This window comes from Macaca nemestrina, chromosome 2 (assembly GCF_043159975.1).
Source record: "Macaca nemestrina isolate mMacNem1 chromosome 2, mMacNem.hap1, whole genome shotgun sequence".
Classification (NCBI taxonomy): domain Eukaryota; kingdom Metazoa; phylum Chordata; class Mammalia; order Primates; family Cercopithecidae; genus Macaca; species Macaca nemestrina.
In genome coordinates, this window is record NC_092126.1 from 61,101,644 (window position 1) to 61,122,959 (window position 21,316).

The 21,316-nt window shown below is 36.1% G+C and overlaps 1 protein-coding gene across 1 annotated transcript in view; it reads left to right on the forward strand.

The window, feature by feature from the left end:
- LOC105488555 (arginine and serine rich coiled-coil 1) overlaps nt 1–21,316 on the forward strand; it is a 417,805-nt gene that overhangs the window by 234,972 nt on the left and 161,517 nt on the right. The window lies entirely within an intron of this gene.

Here is a 21,316-nt window from a genome sequence, read left to right on the forward strand (position 1 = left end):
CCCAGATTATGATTTTTTTCTTACATTTTCTTTCTTTTGAAAGAAAAATTAAAATGGAGTCTTAAATGTAACATGTAAAACCATAAAACTTTATATTTTATGGCTTTTATTTATATAAAATATAACTTTATATTTTATGGTTTTGCACGTTGCGTTTGAGACTAACTCTTCCATTTTAATTTTTTAAATAAGGTGTAAAGTTTAGGTTGAGATTGTCATTATTCTAAAGAAAATGAGATCAGTGTCATTTAGTAATTTCCTCGGTTACATTGGACTAACTCACTGGACTGTATGTTCTGGATACCATGTACTCTTTAAGTGCTGTATGTGTTATTTCTCAATGGTACTGTAATGCTTTGACTTTGATTTTAGATATCATGTTCACTTGCACGTAGACATTAAATACTTTACTTTTTAAAAACATATAAGATCTATATTTTCTGAGTACTGATATTTTACTTTGAATCTTAATGTGCTCTTCAAAAATGTATATAACTTATTCAAACAATAAGTCGTAATGAGTAGTGCAGTAGTCCTCTCTTATACATGGTGGATATCTTCCAAGCGTCCAGTTGATGTCTCAAACCATGGGTAGTACAAAACCCTGTATCTATATCTATACTTATCTATCATGTCTAATTTATATCTGTATCTGGATACACACATACATATACACGTGCTGTATTTTTTCCTATACATACATACCTATGATGAAGTTTAATTTATAAATTAGGTAAGAGATCAATAATGATAATAAAATGGAACAATTATAATAATATACTTTAATTAATATAAATGTGGTTTCTTTCTCTTTGTCTCAAAATATCTTGTACTATAATCACCTATTTTTGGACCACAGTTGACCGCAGGTAACTGAAACTACAGAAAATGAAACTGCAGCTGCATATAATGGGGGACTACTGTATATATTTCTTAAAATTTTTTACTATACAGAGCTCATAATTTCCAGCTGGAAAAATTAGAACTCTATTTTAACATCAAAAGTTAATATCAGACCACCAAATGATAGTAGTTATGTTTTTAGGATTCATTGATCAAGAAAATACATATGTACATATTGATTCAAGGATCTCTTGCATTAGCTCTTTGTGTTCTCATTTAAAGTGTACACAGTCTAAAGATTGGGAAGTCCAGTATGAACGATATACTAGCTTCCTGAATTACTAATAGAAGTAACTTACCATATAGGTAAAAAGATTGACAAGTGTTTTAGTTTTGATGAAGTGTCTCTGTACTCCTCCTTATTACTCTAAAAATAATTTATAGTTTATGTTTTTATCTTGTTTTATCTTTAGAAAACATTACTTACTAAAATTTTGTTGTTAATTATTTTTATATTTTCACTCAAATAAAATATACTGTAGGATGTCTAATTAATTTGATTCTTTATCATTTACGTAATATGCATTTTGCTTTGAAAAAATATTTCCAGCTCATAATTGAGTATTCCAGCTCATAATTGAATAAACCCTTGCTTTGAAGGAAAATATTTATGCTGCCTAGCACAGAAAATATTTATTTCCACAAATGCAATTTTTAAATAATTTTATTTCATAGTTTTATTCAGTTTAAAAAAATATTTAGCATGATTTTGAAGTACATTAGAAAATAGATGTGATACTCCAGACCTCACAGTGTATAACTTGCTTATATCCATCTGAATTGTCATCCCTCACATTTAACTTTAACGTTCTAAATTGTACCTAAGGATAAAGAGCTAGATTCTGTGAATTTGAGAAACGTCCAAAATTATGACAATTTTCAATTTAAAAAATTTATTTTGGCCTAGGTCTAGATAAGCAAAAGACAGACCTTAGCTAAATGTTCAGTTTTTTAAGTCACTCTTTTTTATTGAATATTTATGTTGTTCATCTTTTCTCTCTTACCAGTAACACTGTAATGAACATCCTCTTATACATTGTGTTAGTCATATTTTATTTTATTCTAGGGGAGATTTGTTACTATAGATATGAGTTTGTGAGGTCAGAGGGTATTAACATTTTTGGCTGGTCCAAAAGTAATTGCGGTTTTGGCTAAACCTCAGTTACTTTTGCACCAATTTAATAGAATGGCTTTTTGTACATTTTTGCTGAATTGTTTTATAAAGCTTTGTGCCCCTTTTCATTGCCACTGGTTAAGTAATCGTTTTACTAGAATTGCTTTTTGATACCAGTTCCGTGAATATATTGCACCGTATAATATAACATATTATTACACCTTTTTGAAAAATACCGTTTTATTTTTAATGAGAACTTGTGACATAGTAGAGGGCAAGTAGATGGATAGGTAGTGGAAGAGTACATAGGCAACTTACTGTCAAGGTTCTAGTTCTCTTTTTGGTGTTGAGTTTTAAGGTGTTCATTATATTGTTAAAAATAAGCAAATAAATAAGAAGAACTTGAGACCTGTCTGGTAAGTTTTGCAGTCCAGCCTAGTCTCAAGGTTGAGATAAATGGATAGGGAAGTCTAGTAGTAGCCATTGTCACACTGGAGTTCACTTAGGTTCCTAGGAAAAACACCTTGATTTGGGGACCTTAAAAGTGGGCATGGGCAAAGACTTCAGGCCTTATGCTAGATTCTTGAGGCAGGATTAATTTTAGCCTTACAAGCAGCATAACTTGATAGATAAGGTTCATATGTAGATATCCTTCTGATTAGACTTAGTTGTTTACTCTAGCTCTGAGTCCCAGAAGAAAGTTTTATGTTTAACTATTGCATTGTAATTTATTATATTAGTAAATGTTAATAATGTTACTGGTTTGGAATTAAAATCTCTTTCGAATATTTAGCCATGATTTTTAGTGATGTGAATCTGAAAGTCCATATGAAGGACTAAAATAAGATTAAACATGTAACTATAGGGTGTTATGATTATTATATCAAACAAATTTGAGTCTGAGATTTTATTGTATTTGGGTTAGGATCATACTTTATATGTGCTAAACTATTGCATATTTGTACTTTGGTTCAAAACCTTGAACATTTTATCTTTGACTCTTTTATAGGCAATAATTCACCTAGACTTAATGATTCTGATTTTGAAAAATTTTTTGTATTGATCCCTTTATTGTGTCTCCCACTGCCATCTCTTTAGTCTAGATGCCAGACATTTCGCTCACGGCTTATTCCATTACCTCCTAATTGGCTTCCTGCTTCAATTCTATTACTTCTCTAGAGAGACACTAATGAATAGTGGAAAGATCCTAAGCCTGCCATCACCACTTGCTCTGTAACTTTGAGCAATTTAATGTTTATTGTTTAGCCAGAACAGAGGGTTTTTTAAATCAAATATGACAGATGTGTGTTTTTTTCTAGTTCATTGAGGTGAAATTTACAAAACATAAAATTTATTATAATTGCTTAAAGTGAACAATTCAGTGGCATTTAGTACATTCACAGTGTTGTACAACCATCAACTCTATCTAGTTCTAAACAACGCCATCACTCCAGAGTGAAACCCCTTACCTACTAACAGTTTCTCCCCATGTTCCTTTCCCCTAAGCCCTTGACAACCACCATTCTCCCTCTGTCTCTATTTGTCTATTCTGGACATTTCATATAAATGGAATCCTACAATATGTGACCTTGTGTGTCTGGCTTCCTTCATTTAGTATGTTTTGAAGATACAGACACATAATATATCAGTACTTCATACTTTTTTATTGCTAAATAATATGTTATTTATTACACACACACACACACACACACACACACACACACACACACACACAACTTGTTTATCCATTGATGGAAATTTGGGTTTTTTCTACCTTTGTTCTATTGTGAGTACATTTGAATATGTGTGTATATGTACTTGTTTTGAGTACCTGTTTGGAGGTTTTTTAGGTATATACCTAGGAGGGTGATAGTGGGGTCATTTGGTAATTCTATGTTTAATTTTCTGAGAAACCACAAAACATTTTCCACAGCAGCTGAACCATTTTACTTTCCCACCAATAGCAGTGTATAAAACAGTTCCCCCCAATACCTCAACTACACCATATCACACATTGAAGTTACCTATTTGAAAGTATTTGTATTTGGGGGCTTCTCTTTCCCATAATTTCTTTATCTGTGAGAGGGAAAGATAATAACTACCATGTAGGGCTGTTATGAAAATAATAACACATGAAATACCTAGCCCAGAGCCTGAAAAGTGGTAGCCACCAGAAAATGTGTATTTCATCTTGATTTTTATGGACACCACTGCCAGATGATTCTTTGGTGTTATTGGATCTTTGGGTTGTTGCTTTTCTGGCCGGAAAACTCTGTGTGGCTGCTGCAACAGAGCAGGTAGCAGCACAGGCACCAGCTCTCTGAGAGGCTGTGGCTGGACCAGGCACACTACAAGCAGCTTCCACAACTGGCACCCAGGAACACGGTGGCACCTGGAAGCTTGAAGATCCCGGGAACTGCAGGGTCCCAAGGAGGGAGCCACAGTCCTGGTTCTAGGAGCTTCTGGATCTGAGCTCCCCAAAGCACCACAGCTCTTCTCTCCTTCTCTTTGCCTGCAACATGGTGAGCAAGGAGCATGTCTCAGTCCTGTTTGTGTTATAGCTCTTTTAGCCTCCCTATTCATTGGGTCCTGAGTTCTTGTCCTGCAACCAGGAAGAATTAGGTGCACAGACAAGTGGAGGGTGAGCAAGATGAAGAGGAGCTTTGTTGAGCAATAGAACAGCTCAGAGGGGACCCAGAGAAGGTAGTTCTTTCCACAGCCAGAGTGTCCTAAAGAGTGTTCAGCTCCTGACAGAGAGTAGCTCCTCTCTGCTAGACAGGTTGTCCCAACAAGTGTTCAGTACCCAGCAGAGAGGGTAGCTCCTCTCTGCTACTGGTCATCCCATGGTCTGCAGCTCTCTGCAGAGAGAAGGCCCTAAAGTGGATGTCTCCTCTCTGCAGGCAGGTCATCCCATCATGTCTGCAGCTCTCAGCAGAGAGGAAGCCGTAGAGTGGGTGGCTCCTCTCTGTAGGCAGGTCCTCCCCTTGTCTCTGCAGTGCTCAGCAGAAAAGGTAGCCTTTCTTTGCAACTGGTCCTCCCATCTTCTCTCCATCCTCTTTTCTGCTCTGGCTGAGCCCAGGGCTTTTATGGGCCTTAGATGGGGAGGAAGTGCACACTGATTGGTCCATGGGCAGCCATGGGCAGGCCCAGAAAAGGCACCAGAAGTCCCCACTATGGTCCATAGGACTGGCAGCCCGGCTGCCAGCCTTCAGACCCTCTCTGGATTGAAGGTAGAGCCTCACCTGTCCCCTTCTGCCCAGGAGACCTTCTGCCTCCTGCCACCATCCGTGACACCCAGGCTGCTTGCAATAAGGGATATCTGCAGGTCAGTGCCCAGCCACCCTCAACCCTCCGCCTCCAGCTTCACCTGTAACTTGTGCTTGTCAGTGCCCAAAGTCTGGAGGGGGCCAAGGCAGCAAAGGGCTGGTGTGTCCATGCTGCCTCATGCATGCAGCATGCACACACCTGGCCAGGCTGTGACAGCACCTGGGCCTGGCCCCAGCCCTGCCCCGAGATTGGAGCAGGTGCCAGGAGCGGAGAGAGGCCAGGCAGCAGGAGCAGGCACCCTCAAGCCTGCAAGGGCAAGGCGGAGGCCTTCCTAAGCTAAGAGTGCAGAGACCTGGGTCCACAGCCTCAACTTGGGGGCTACAGCTGTGCTCAGGAGGGCAGGGCTGCTGCCTATTCCTGGCCTCTATCAGCTCCATGGATCATGCAGCCCCAGCTGTGCCCCTCACAGCCTGGGGTGGGGGTTCCAGGTCCTCACTGGGCCCAGGCTGGTGACTGGGGCAGGAGAGATGTCTCTGCAAGCTCCCCCTGTGGCTCCGGCTCTCAGGGATGGCCCGGAGCTCCTCCTCACCCATCTGGCAGCTCTTCTTGATTAAGGTGGTGGTTAGAGGGGGCCTAGGGCGCCTCCCGGAGTGTGCCTGGCCGTTGGGAATGTCAGGCCTGGCAGTCACCCAAATGTGGGGCAGACAGACCCTGGGGACATGGCCCCAGGCAGCCCTTGGCAGAGCATCCTCCCAAGGTACAGGAACCCAGTGCCCTCAGCAGGGTAGCCGTGCTGCTGGCCAGGTCCTCGAAGTGGGCCCTGCTGGCCCCCAAAGCACAGCCCCAGCTCCTGCTCCCTCCCTGCACCCTCCCTTCCTGCTGCAACAGTGGGCAAGAGCAGCAACATGGTGCCAGGGTCCAGAACCACAGAGGCTCTGGGCGTTGGGGCGGGTCTCAACCAGCCATAGGAGGGTGGAGGCGGCACAGCCAGCTGCCTTGGGGACATGGGGCACAGGGGACCCACTACCGCTATTGCTGCTCCCGTAGCCACTTCTGCCGCCACCACCCATGCCTCCCCAACTGTGGACAGCCCACTGCTGCCATCATTGGGTACCATATGTTAATGCCACCCCTTTGCTCAAAATTACTCAGTGGTTCTCACTTACTTACAAAATCAGTTTTACGTTTCTATGCTTAAGGTTCTAAAGTTCTGTACAGTGGATCCACAACCTTTTCTAACTTTATCTTCTAGAATTCGTTACTGTGCTTTTTTCATTGGTCTTCAAGTTTCCCGTATTCTTTTCTACCTGGGAAGCTTTGCACATTGTTTTTCTCTTCTATAAATGCCTTGTTTCTTCCTTTTCCCCCTCTCCAAACACTTCAAGACTCTTCTAAAACAAGATTTCCACATTATTTCCCTGACCATTCCAGTACCTCATCTTTCTCTCCTCCTTTGAATTCTTTTAGTCCTGTCTTTGCACACCATTTATATTGATATTTATTCATACACTGCTGATATTAATATTTAGTTGTTTCATGAACGTTATACTTATTTTTCCAATGAAATAAACTTCCAATGGTCAGGAACTATATATTTAGCCAGACATGGTGGCTCACTCCTGTAATCCCAGCACTGTAGGAGGCGAAGAGGGGAGGATCACTTGAGCCCAGGAGTTCGAGACCAGCCTAGGCAACATGGTAAAACCCTGTCTCTGCAAAAAATACAAAAATTAGCCAGACATGGTGGCACATGCTTCTGGTCCTAGCCTCTTGGGAGGCTGAGGTGGGACAGTTGCTTGTGCCGAAGAAGTCAAGGGTTCCGTGAGCTGTGACTGAGCCACTGCACTCCAGTGCGGGTGACAGAGTGAGACCCTGTCTCAAAAAAAAAATAGAAACTATATTTAAAACCTCTACATCTTTCCCAGCAGTTTTAACAATACCTATAGTAGTACTACATCAGAAAAAATTTTAGCTGTTAATCTTTTGTAAGTCAGTCATTGTAGAGAAACAGAGGATCTAGCTATCTGAAAAACCTTCAGATGTTGGTGTGCTCATTTTGACCGCTGTTTGATGGATTTTATAATAAATATACTAAGATGTTACCTAGCTTCAAAAGCAGAAGATACATGACATAACCTGGCTTTTTACACTTAAACTGTAAGACAGTGCTTGACAGAAAAGACAGTAAAACATGATTATTTCACAGGGGATGGAGGGAAAATAGAAAGTTTAGGTAAGGTCTCCTTTGTCTCCATCACTTTTGCTCTTGCTTTTCTTTGTCTTGATAGCCCAATTCCAAACATTATCTGGATTTTCTGCAAAAACATATTATCATCTTATCCCAAATGTGTTCATGGGTCTAAAGAATTTGGAAGAGAGATTTTTCCAAAAGATAATTTTTATCAGTATGAGAAGACAATACCTGTAACACAAATTTCTTTGAAGCCTCCTCAATACTTTACTTTTAATAGAATTGACACATACACTTTAAAATTATATTTCTAATGTTATAAGAAAAGGTAGAAATTTTTTTTTGTGCATATGTGGTAAAACAACTTATAAAATCTCTGCATAATAGTATTTCATTTTCTGCATAGTATCTACAACTTTTTGTGTTGTACCTTATAGTTTTCAAAACACTTTAATAAATCTTTACCTTTTGATTCATATCACTTCACGGAGAGTTAAGTCCAGTTTACAAATATTCTGAAAGCTTACGTGACTTGTAAAAAATTACAGAGCTAATAAGTGATAGAATCAGGACTTAACTCCAGTGATTTCTGACTCTCCAGCTACTTCTTTTTTTTTTTTTTTTTTTTTTTTTTTTTTTTTGGACATAGTCTTGCTCTGTCACCCAGGCTGGAATACAATGGCACAAGCTCAGATCATTGCATCTTCTGTCTTCCAGGTTCAAGAGATTCTCCTGCCTCAGCTTCTCAAGTAGCTGGGATCACAGGTGCTCACCACCACACCCAGCTAATTTTTGTATTTTTGGTGAAGACGGGGTTTCACCGTGTTGGCCAGGCTGGTCTTGAACTCCTGACCTCAAGTGATCTGCCCACTTCGGCCTCCCAAAGTGGTGAGATTACAGGCATGAGCCACCGCCCCCAGCCCTCGAGCTACTTCTGGTTCATAAGTTAAATACCTGAGTTATGTTAGGCAGAAAGAAAGGCAATAGATAATATTACAAAATGCATAACCTTATTCTATAAGACTTCATTCTACAATTATCTTACAATAAAATAATTTCTATCCTCAAGTAAGCCTTTGTTTCTAAAGTAAGTTTTCTTATTGATACTACAAAGGGGTTAAAGCATCTTTTAGGAACAATAAGTTATTTTCCTTAACTATGTAGAGTGTTTATAGTAGCTAAATTTGTAACTTTGAAAAATCTAAAGTAATGTTTTATGATTTTTTTTCTAACACCTAACTGTGTACATGAATTTCAGGGACCCTTCCTAGGAGAGAAACTGGTTAAGTATTATCAAAACACAGATCAGTTACACATACTATATCCAGATGATAAGCTTTGCTGAATAATACGCCATAAGTGCCTCACCCCATCCCAATTTTTCCGCAGCCTGTTAAACTGAGATTTTTTTCTCTTAGTTGCCCATTAAATACCTGGGAACCAAGTCCTGACCCTTTCTCTTCATAGCCATGTGATCCTTAGAAGTCCCAACACTTCTCTAAAGTCCGTTGTAGTGTTAAATATGTGTAATTCAAAGAATTACAAATGAGATTGCCTTGATAATGTCGTACTGTTTCCGAGGAGCATAGAAAGCTACTCTGCTTTACCCTGATTTAAAGCTGAAAGAGGTTTTGTCTGTAGGTTTCTGACCACTCACTATCTATGGCTCTGAGAAATAGGCTTGATTTATTTTGAGAGAGCCTTTCAGGGCAACCCCCCCCAAAAAAAAGAGCAAGAGAGTGAAGTGTTAATTTTTATTTCATATAAATAGCTTATAGACTTCTTTTTTTCCCTACGTTGGCTTATGCTTGATTGTGTTTTGGTAGTGCAGATTTATATTGTTTCACTAACAAACTGTGAGCTTGAGCAGATCAGTTTTTATTTACTGTCATGTAGTTTCCTCATCTGTAAAACAGAGATACTAATAGTACATAACTAATGGGTTATTGTTATGGATTTAAATGAGTTAATGTTTGTAAAACACTTAGAGCAGTACCTGATACATAGTAAGTATTCAGTTAATGTTAGCAGTAAGTACGAAAGACAATATTGTATGGTGGTGAAGTCCTCAAGTCAGGTGGCTTGGGTGCCGTTCCTGGCTCCCATGTTTACTGATGAAACCATAGGAAAATTGTTAAAACCTGCTGAGCTTCACTTTTTTATTAACAGAATGGGAATAATAATAATATGTACCTTATAGAGATTTATAAATTAATAAAGTCTATAGAGAGATTGGGAATGGGAATTATAATAATGTGTACCTTATAGAGATCTATAAAGAAATTAATTTAATAAAGTCTTTAGCACCTAGCACATAACTGAGCATTCTATAAATGTTAGCTAGTAGGAGTAGTTTTTTATGTCATTACCAAAGTGACTTTATGAGATAATTAAAGAAGTTGAGCCACATGTCCTCCTCGTACCAGTATGCTTATGCAGTTAAAAGACACTATCAGGAATTAAGAATAGTGCTTTTATTTCATTTTTTTAAAAAATTATACTTTAAGTTCTGGGATACATATTCCAAACATGCATGTTTGTTACAAAGGAATACATGTGCCATGGTGGTTTGCTGTACCCATCAACCTGTCACCTCCATTAGGTATTTCTCCTAATGCTATCCCTCCCGTAGCACCCACCCCCCAACAGGCCCTGATGTGTGACGTTCCCCTCCTGGTGTCCATGTGTTCTCATTGTTCACCTCCCACTTATGAGTGAGAACATGCGGTGTTTGGTTTTCTGTTCCTGTGTTAGTTTGCTGAGAATGATGGTTTCGAGCTTCATCCATGTCCCTGCAAAGGACATGAACTCATCCTTTTTTATGGCTACATAGTATTCCATGGTGTATATGTGCCACATTTTCTTTATCTAGTCTATCACTGATGGGCATTTGGGTTGGTTCCAAGTCTTTGCTATTGTGAACAGTGCTGCAATAAATATATGTGTGCATGTGTCTTTATAGTGGAATGATTTATAATCCTTTGGGTATATACCCAGTAATGGGATTGCTGGGTCAAATGGTATTTCTGGTTCTAGATCCTTGAGGAATCGCCACACTGTCATCCACAATGGTTGAATTAATTTACACTCCCACCAACATTGTATAAGTGTTCCTATTTCTCCACATCCTCTCCAGCATCTGTAGTTTCCTTACTTTTTAATGATCGCCATTTTAACTGGCATGAGAAGATATCTCATTGCGGTCTTGATTTGCATTTCTCTAATAACCAGTGATGATGAGCTTTTTTCTGTATGTTTGTTGGCCACATAAATGTCTTCTTTTGAGAAATGTCTGTTCATATCCTTTGCCCACTTCTTAATGGGGTTGTTTGTTTTTTTCTTGTAAATTTGTTTAAGTTCCTTGTAGATTCTGGATATTAGCCCCTTGTCAGATGGGTAGATTGCACAAATTTTCTCCCATTCCGTAGGTTGCCTGTTCAGTCTGATGATAGTTTCTTTTGCTGTGCAGAAGCTCTTTAGTTTAATTATATCCCATTTGTCTATTTCAGCTTTTGTTGCCATTGCTTTTGGTGTTTTAGTCATGAAGTCTTTGCCCATGCCTATGTCTGGAATGGTATTGCCTAGGTTTTCTTCTAGGGTTTTTATGGTTGTAGGTCTTATGTTTAAGTCTTTAATCCATCTTGAGTTAATTTTTATATAAGGTGTAAGGAAGGGGTCAAGTTTCAGTTTTCTGCATATGGCTAACCAGTTTTTCCAACACCATTTATTAAATAGGGAAACCTTTCCCCACTGCTTGTTTTTGTCAGGTTTGTCAAAGATCAGATGGTTGTAGATGTGTGGCATTATTTCTGTGTTCTCTGTTCTGTTCCATTGGTTGATATATCTGTTTTGGTACCAGTACCATGCTGTTTTGGTTACTATAGCCTTGTAGTATTGTTTGAAGTCAGGTAGTGTGATACCTCCAGCTTTGTTCTTTTTGCTTAGGATTGTCTTGGCTATATGGGCTCTTTTTTTTTTTTTTTTTTTTTTTTTTGGTTCCATAGGAAATTTAAAGTAGTTTTTTTCTAATTCTGTGAAGAAAGTCAGTGGTAGCTTAATGGGGATAGCATTGAATCTATAAATTACTTTTGGCAGTATGGCCATTTTCACGATATTGATTCTTCCTATGCATGAGCATGGAGTTTTTTTCCCATTGGTTTGTGTCCTCTCCTATTTCCTTGAGCAGTGCTTAGTAGTTCTTGAAGAGGGAGGTCCTTCATATCCCTTGTAAGTTGGATTCCTAGGTATTTTATTCTCTTTGTAGCATTTGTGAATGGGAGTTCACTCATGATTTGGCTCTCTGTCTGTTATTCGTGTATAGGAATGCTTGTTATTTTTGCATATTGATTTTGTATTCTGAGACGTTGCTGAAGTTGTTTATCAGCTTAAGGAGATTTTGGGTTGAGATGATGGGATTTTCTATATATACAATCATGTCATCTGCAAACAGCAACAATTTGACTTCCTCTCTTCCTATTTGAATACCCTTTATTTCTTTCTCTTGCCTGATTGCCCTGGCCAGACCTTCTAATACTTTGTGGAATAGGAGTGGTGAGAGAGGGCATCCTTGTCTCCTGCCAGTTTTCAAAGGGAATGCTTCCAGCTTTTGCCCATTCAGTATGATATTGGCCGTGGGTTTGTCATAAACAGCTCTTATTATTTTGAGATACATTCCGTCAACACCTAGTTTATTGAGAATTTTTTTGCATGAAGGGGTGTTGAATTGTATCGAAGACCTTTTCTGCATCTATTCAGATAATCATATGGTTTTTGTCATTGGTTCTCTTTATGTGATGGATTACGTTTATTGATTTGAGTATGTTGAACCAGCCTTGCATCCCAGGGATGAAGCTGACTTGATCGTGGTGGATAAGCTTTTTGATGTGCTGCTGGCTTCGGTTTCCCAGTATTTTATTGAGGATTTTTTTTTTTTTTTTGCATTGATGTTCATCAAGGAATATTCAATATGGTCTGAAATTTTCTTTTTTGTTGTATCTATGCCACATTTTGGTATCAGGATGATGCTGGCCTCATAAAATTAGTTGGGGAGGAGTCCCTCTTTTTCAAGAATAGTGCTTTTAAAACAAAACAAATGAATAAAGCCTTAAATAGTTTAGTTGACTTGGACATTAGTTAAAGCTTTTTTTTTTTTTTTTTTCAGTCAAGTGTGGTTTATGGAAACTTCAAAATTTGATGTCAAATTGAATAGCTTTGATACAAATCAAATTACTAATGTTAATTTATCTTCCAGTTTCCAACAATGAACGTGGCTTTTAGCTTTTTGTTAATCCAAAAAGATAAAATTCGTGTGTCCTAAAGAGAATCTCTAAGTAAATTACTTTACTTAGAAAGTGTAAGTTGTTTGTTTTAACATCAGTTACACATTTATATTTGAGTGGCTGTTATTTACCCTAGTGATGTTTAGTAGGAAAAAAAAGGTATCAGCTAGATTCTGACAATATCACAGCAACTTGCCATGTTTGAGCAGATGTTAAGCAGACAGTAGTTGAATGTTAATTTTGAGAGGGTGATATGTTTAAGCCTAGCTGAAGTATGTTGCTTGTGAGCTTTCTAGACTCGAGTACAATGCTGGATCTCTGGGGAGAATTTTAAAGCTAAACCTCTTTCTTTTGGGTCCTCTATATGGACTCTCTCAAGTCAGTATAAAGCAGATCATCCCTAGGCTAAAGCCCTTCAGCTTTTGTTATTGGGCTCTGTAGACCTGTAATTAGGCCTCCTGGCAGGCCTTGCAGGCCAGTTAATGGTCATATGGAGTTTCTGTGAGGCAGACTGGCTTTGTATAAATCCTGGGTAGGAATACGTTTATGGGTCACTTCCTACCAGGACCATGCTTTGTCCTTATGCCCTGCGGGCTGACAGGGAGCAGGTTCCCTTGACCATGGGCTGTTCAATGTGCAACTCAAAATCTACTCCACTAATCCCCAGTGTAAACAGAGGATTTAGAAGGGCTTCTGTCACTTACAGTTGCCAATTCACTTGGGTGTCTGTGAATTTGTTTTCCCTGACTTCGTTATTGAAAGACTGACAAGTGTATAACATTTGGATGCTTGTTTATATATTAGATATATGGGTCTTTTTCAGTGGTTTTAAAATCATTGTAACTAATTTATCTATTGTAAAATTATGTAATGAGTTGTTTAGAATTAATTCCCCTTTAATATCTTTAAATTTAAGCCATTAAAATAGCCATACTGATAGTTGACCTATTCTTATAGGAGAAATTATAGGTCTGTTTTATTGGATAAGAATAAAAGAACATTATGTAAATAAATTTACCAAAAAGTGATTAATTTGGATTTCAGATAAATCAAAGAAATAATTAATGTAGTGAAATGAAAAATATAGATGCATTTTTATATTAAGTAAAAATTCTAGTTTAGTGTAACAGAGCTTTTGAAAGGAATATCAGATCATTTTATAAAATGCTTAATAAAAATATGATTCATGAAGTATTTAAAATAATGAGTGCCATTTATTGAGCATCTACTACGTGGTAAGTAATTTATATACATTTTCACATATTTTAAATAATTGATCCATGTTTCCTAGCCAAGCAAAATATTTGGAGTTTAAGAAAATTATAACTGAGTTTTCATTTTTTCATTTTATTTAATCTTTTTTATTATAATTTTCTCTTTGTTGCTAAGATTAGGATTCAATTATAAATATGTGTACATTGCAAAGAAGGAACTATCACCTGTCTTCCTATGAGCCATTTTTTCTTTTAGGGGAAAATGATGAATACTTTCCCAGGTCTCATCTAGTAAATCATTGCTCAGTATTTTGCATTTTGTGATGTAAAAATGGTTCACAACAGATGTGGCTGAAAAGACCACATACGTAGACTGTATGATTTTAGTCTGGTGGAACTAATAGGATCACTCATTACATTTTAGACCCTGGGGTTTCTTTTTTCTTTCATAATAAAATTTTTTTAAAAACTGTTTAAATAGACTGGCCCTTCACATGTGTGAGTACAGCATCTTCTCCTAAATTTAGAAAGAGTGGATGGCAACAAATAATCCTTTCTCTTTCAGAAAATTTTTGTAATGTTTATTCAGTGTTAACTGTTATTTTTAAATTGTCTTGTCATCCCAAAAAAGCTAAGATGTTGTTCTATATTTGTAAATATAAAAAAAATTCTTTGGATTTTGTTTAGCAAAACAAGAATATGTATTTTTACAGATTCCAAGACCTGTGAATTCAATTGAGTTATAAATTAATAAAAACAAAGTTTTGCAAGTGTTCAAATAATTTCTTGCAACAAAAAGACATACAATAGAAAGTTTTGGTGTTCACTTACGACTACGAGAATCATAGTGTAACTTGTCTTTTTTCCTTTTTAAAAAAATATACTTGGTGAATTTGTTGAAATGGAAGTAATATAGATATAATTTAGAATTTTTTAAAAGCTCCTGTAACAGTGTGAAGAATTTTGTCCTATTTTGGTTTTACCAAAAGTTAATGTATATATTGAAAAATACCTAGATGATGTACATTATATCACTTGTATTGGTATTGTCTCTGGATAGTGGGATTTAGGGTTATGAAAAACTTGTTTTTGCTTATCTTTATTTTCTGATTTTTCTGTGGTTATGAAGAGAACCTGAAGAGGTCTAGCAAAGGTTTAATTTAAACATGATAAAACTCCCCAGTATTTAGTATAAAATTTAAAATTTTGACAAATGTATGCAGCTGTGTCACTTTGACCAAAGATTTTGCTCAAGAACCTTTACATTACTCCAGAAGGTTTCTTTGTTCTCATTTGAAGTCAATTCTCTCTCCCTATTCCTGGACCTTAGCAACCACTAATCTGCTTTATGTCACTAGAGTTTTGCTATTTTTAGAATGCGTTGTAAATGGAATCATATAGCATGTAGTGTTTTGTATCTGTAGTCTTTCACTTGGTATAATGCTTTTTGGATTTGTTCGTGTCGTTGTGAGCGTTCTTTTTTTTTTTTTTTTTTTTTTTTTTACTGCTGAATAGTATTTCATTTTCTGGCTATACCAGTTTGTTTATTCATTCAGCAGTTGGTGGACACAAATAAGTTGTTTCAGTTTATGGTTTTTTGAGTAAAGCTTATATGGACGTTTGTGTACAAGTCTGTTGGAACACATGTTTTCGTTTATTTTGAGTTATTGCTTAGGAATGGGATTGCTAAGGAAGAAGAATGGAGTTGGAATTACTCAGGTTATATAGTAAGTGGAGCTTTAACTTTATAAGTCACTGCCAAAATTTTATCCAAATTGGTTGTACCATTTTGGATTTTCACAAGCATTGTATGAAAGTTTGCTTCATTTGTTCCATATCCTTGACATTACTTAGTGGTGTTGGCTTTTTTTCTGTATAATTTTTGCCCTTTTATTGAGTGTGTTGTACTTCATTTACTTTAATGTGCCTTCCTGTGATGACTAATGATGTTGAGCATCTTTTCATGCAGTCATTTATCATCTGTATACTTTTTGAAGTATCTGCTCATATCTTTTGCCTATTTTTAAAAGAAATTATTTATATTGTTGAGTTGTAGTTATTTATATATGCTAAATACAAATCAGTTATGTACTTCATAAATATTTTCTCCCAGTCCTTGTCTGACTTATTTTCTTAACAATGGTTTTTAAAATTAATGGTATGTATACAGCAAAATGTACCTTTTAAAGTGACAGTTCTTTAATTTTCAATAAGTGCAAATGGTCAAGTAACAGCTCTGAGAATCTAATTGTAGAACAATCCTGTCGTTCCCTCAAATTCCCCTATACCCCTTTTTTTGTGAACCCACTACTCCTGACTCCTAGAAACCACTGATCTATTTTTTTGTCCTTACACTTGAATTTTTCTGAAATGTCTTATAAATAGACTCCTAATATGTAGACTTTGAGTCTGGCGTTTTTGACTTAGCATCATGCATTTGAGATTTATCCGTGTTGTTTTGCATATATCAGTAGCTTATTTACTTTTTGTTGCTGAGTAGTATTCCACTGTGTGAATTAGTTAATTGAAGGATGCTGTTGTTTCTAATTTGAGGCAATTATGAATTAAACCATTATAACTTTCTCAAGTTAGATATTGTGTGAACATGAGGTTTTGTTCTACTTGGGCAAATACCTAAGACTAGGATGCTGGCATAATAACTTTGTGTTTAACATTATGAGAAACTGCAAACTGTTTTCCAAAGTGGCTGAACCATGTTTTGCTCCCAACAGCAGTCTATAAGAAATCCAGTTGTTCCACATGGTATGGTTAGTTTTAGTTTTCCTTTGGTCATTTCAGTGGGTGTGTAGAGGTCTTTCATTGTGGTTTCAATCTGCATTTCTCTCATGGTGAATGATGTTACGCACTCTTAATGTGATTATTTACCATAATAGTCTTCTTTGCTCATTAAAAAAAATTGTTCATTTTTCAGTTGCTGAGTTTTAAGAGTTTGTATATTCTGAATAAAAGTTCATGATCATATATGTTATTTGCAAACATTTTTCACAGTTTGTGGCATGTTTTCATTCTCTTAATGGTGTCTTTTGAAGAGCAGCTCTTAATCATGATGAAGTCTAATTTTAATCAGTTTTTCTTGTATGTATTGTGTTTTTAGCGACATATTTAAGAAGTCTTTGCCTAACCAGAGAAGTCAATGACTTGCTTCTATGTTTTCTTCTAGAGTTTTTATAGTTTAGTTTCTATGACCCATTTTAAATTAATGTTTATATATGGTGAAGTATGAATTGGGGTTCTTTGCTTTGCACATGGATATCTTATTGTCCCAGTGCTATTTGTTGAAAATATGTTTTTCTTCCACCAAATTGCCTTTGTACCTTTGCAAAGTATCAGTTCACCACATATAAGTAGCTCTATTCTGAATTCTCTATTCTGTTCCATTGATCTATCTGTCTCTCCTTTTACCCAATACCATACTGCCTTGATTGCTGTAGTGCTATATTGAGTCTGGAAATTAGTTAGTGATTTCTCTAACTTTGTTTTTCTTTTTCAGAATGCTTTAGCTTTTCTAATTCTTTTCCCTTTTGATATACATTTTAGAACCAGCTTATTGATTAGTATTTTTAAAAATCCAGCAAATTGAATCAAAACTGACTCAGATTAAAATTTTTTTAAATTTTAAATTCAACTGGAATTTTGATTAGAGTTGCATCACCTTTATAGATCAATCTGGGGAGAATTGACATCTTAACATATTAAATCTTTCAATCCATGGACATGGTATAGCTATCCATTTATTCCGTTTTTTTATTTCTTTTATCAGAGATTTGTAGTTTTCAGCCCATAAATCTTGCATATATTTGTTAAATTTATTCCTAAATATTTCATGTTCTGGGCATCATTGTAAATAGTAGGTTTTTAAGTTTTTGTTTCCAATTCATTGTTGGTGTGTAGAAATACAATTCTATTTTGAATAATTTACTTGTATTCTGCAATTTTGTCAGACTCACTTAGAGTTTATTAGTTTTTAAAAGATTCATTGGGATTTTTCTTTTTTGGCTTTTTTAAAATTTTACTTTAAGCTCTGGGATGGAATTTTTCTACATAAACAATTATGTCATATGTAAATAGAGAAAATTTTATTTACAAAACTGGATACCTTTCATTTCTTATTTTTACCTTATTACTGTAGCTAGAATCTCCAGCTTTTCAGTAAAAGTGGTAAGAGTGGATATCCTTCATTTATTTCTGATCCTAACGAGAAAACATTCAGTTTTTCACCATTAAGCAAGATGTTTACTGCAGGTTTTTCATAGATGACTTTTGTTTAGGTTGAGGACATTTTCTTCTATTCTTATTTTGTTTCAAATTTTTGTAAAGAATGAATGTTTTATTTTGTCAAATGCCTTTTCAGTATCTATATAGATGATTATATGTATTTTCTTCTTTATACTATTGATATGTTACATTTCATTGGTTGATATTCAAATGTTAAACCAATCTTACATTCCTGGGATAAACAACCCTTGGGCATGATATACTTCTTTTTGTATATTTTTGGATTCAATTTTCTAAAAATTTTGTTTCGTATATATTATAGCTTATATTCATAGCTATTATAAATACTTCATTGGAACCATTTCTATACATGATTCCTTACAGGTAAGGTCTGTCTGTCAACTTTGTATTCTCCTGTAACTAACATGGTACCCTGGTATTAGAAGCTTTTGGTTTTTTGTCATTGGTTGAATAAATGAATGAATATCACCAGTAGACTGTGTAAATTTGTATTTAAACACCACTGGAGTTAAATTATAAAGTAGGAGTTAAAAGCAAGCATGGCTTTTGCTCGCAGAAAATGGAGAATGTGTTGTTCCATAATAAAATTTCTCTAGCTTTTCAGTAAGTGACACTTTGCTTTATTGTTGGTAATTGTTCTAAGAGTAATAATGGGGGATGTATCCCTAATACTTTATGTTTACCATTTTCATGTTCCTATAATTGAAAACACTGAACCAACTTTGTTATATGCACATAGATAATTACTGTTTTATGTTTTTTGAATACAAGGGGGGAAAGCTGATTATTACAATACTCTAATGGGTTGGATATTTTTTTCTTTGGTTCCAAATGAGTGGGGACTTTATTGCCTGTACCCACAATTGCAGCTCATTTCAATTGCTCCTATTTATATGTAATGCAATTGACAAAGTACTCTAAACCAGTGAAGTTGACTTTTCATATAGGAGTATGATAGAATTTGAGCTAGATAAATTAATACAGGAACAGAAGTATAGAGTGAGACAAAAAGAAGATGAGAGGACAGGAGAGGAAGTCTAGGTTGCTCTTGTGTATGTTTCTTTCTCACCTCCCATTCATAAACTGGAAAGGAAAATTCATCCCCAGGCATTTAGATCTGTAATTTTTAACCAAGTAAAATACACTCATTTTTCCCTTAGAGCAAACCCTGAGATAGAAAAGATTTATCAGACTGTGTGATGGGAAATTTATACATACAAAAACTTCCAGAATAGCTTTCCCATATCTGTACAGCATATTTAAAATATTCAGTTCATCTAAATGACCTGTCATCAAATGCTATCTGATTTAAGAACGTTATACACGTCTAATGTTTTCAGAAAGTTTTTAAAATAAGTATGCCAATGATGTGTTATATATGCTCATAAAAGGTAATTTTGAATTTTGAATTAAAATAAGGAATTTTGAATTTAATGCTTTTTAAATTTTTTAAATACTTTGTGTGTAGTCATTCCTATTATCTGCCTCCTGGAAGGAATATGTTAAACCCTATAAATTCCTTACAGTTCTTCACATGACAGTAGTAGATTCCATTTAAGTGTACGTTTTATTGGCTCTAAGTTATTTCATATGAGGTAATTAATTCCTTCTGTTTTAACTCTCTTAAGCAATACTTGAAATGGTCATTATTTCTCAGTTTTGCATAGTAATTTGGAAAGGTTACTAAGGCCTTGGGATTTTAAAAATTGTTTTAAAAAGAGAACTTTTAAATTATTATCGTTCTAAAGACATTATGAAGCTGTTAACCAAAGACCTTGAAAAGTAAGTTGGACTTAGCAAATTATTATTATTATTATTATTATTATTATTATTATTAACTTATTTTTTTGAGACAAGGTCTCACTCTGTTGTCTAGGTTGGAGTATGGTGGCATGATCACAGCTCACTGCAGCCTCGACCTCCTGGACTCAGGTGAGCCTCCCACCTCAACCCTCCTGGGTAGCTGGGACCACAGGCACACCCTGCTAACATTTCGTATCCCTTTTTTTTTTTTTAAAGAGAGACGGTTTTGCCATGTTCCCCAGGCTGGTCTCAAACTCCTGGGCTCAAGTAATCCACTCACTTCAGCCTCCCAAAGTGCTGAGATTACAGGTGCAAATTATTATTAATTAGATGAGAGAATTTTTTATATCTGGATACAGTTGATTATTTGTGCTTTTAAAAGTTGGGAAATTCGATTGGATAATATTCATTTAGTGAGGCAAGCACATTTATAGTCAAACCTTATAGTAAATAATCATAAATAAGTTGTATGTAATATGAATTAGAACCATTTATTAGGAAGATACCTAGAAACATACCGATGTAATTTTTTTTATAATGTGGATTTGAACATTGCATATTTTGCCTAAGTTTGTGTTCATTTTAAATTTTATTTCCTATCACCTCTTCACTTTGGAAAATAATTTTATGGCATTTAAATTTACGGTGTAATTTATTTTAAAAAAGAATTAGAATGTTTGAGTTCATTCAGCATTCAACAATTTTTAATGAGTGTCTTTCATGTACCAGGTATTCTTTTAGGCACTAGGGACCAGGTGGTTCTTTCCTTGGCCATGGATGGTTTCTCAGTTGCGTTTGTCAATCAATATTTTAAGGGTGACTCTCCAGTGATTTCTGAATTCTCTTTTTAAGGGTTAGTCTCCACTGATTTCTGAATTCTCTTTCTCTACAGTTTCTCTCTCTCTCTCTCTCTCTCTCTTTCTCCTTCCTTCCTTCTTTCCTTTGTAGTCGTTCCTATGGTCTACCTCCTGGAAGGAATATATTCTTTCCTGCCTTCCTTCCTTCGTGCCTTCCTTCCTTCTCTCTCTTTTTTTTAAGACAGTCTCACTCTGTCTCCCAGGCTGGAGTGCAGTGGTGCAATATTGGATCACTGCCGCCTCTGCCTCCCGAGTAGCTGAGATTATAGGCATGTGCCACCACTCCTGGCTAATTTTTGTAAATTTTTTTGTATTTTTGTAGAGACGGGGTTTCACCATGTTGGTCAGGCTGGTCTTGAAGTCCAGACCTCAGGTGATCTGCCTGCCTCGGCCTTCCAAAGTGCTGGGATTACAGGCGTGAGCCACCACAC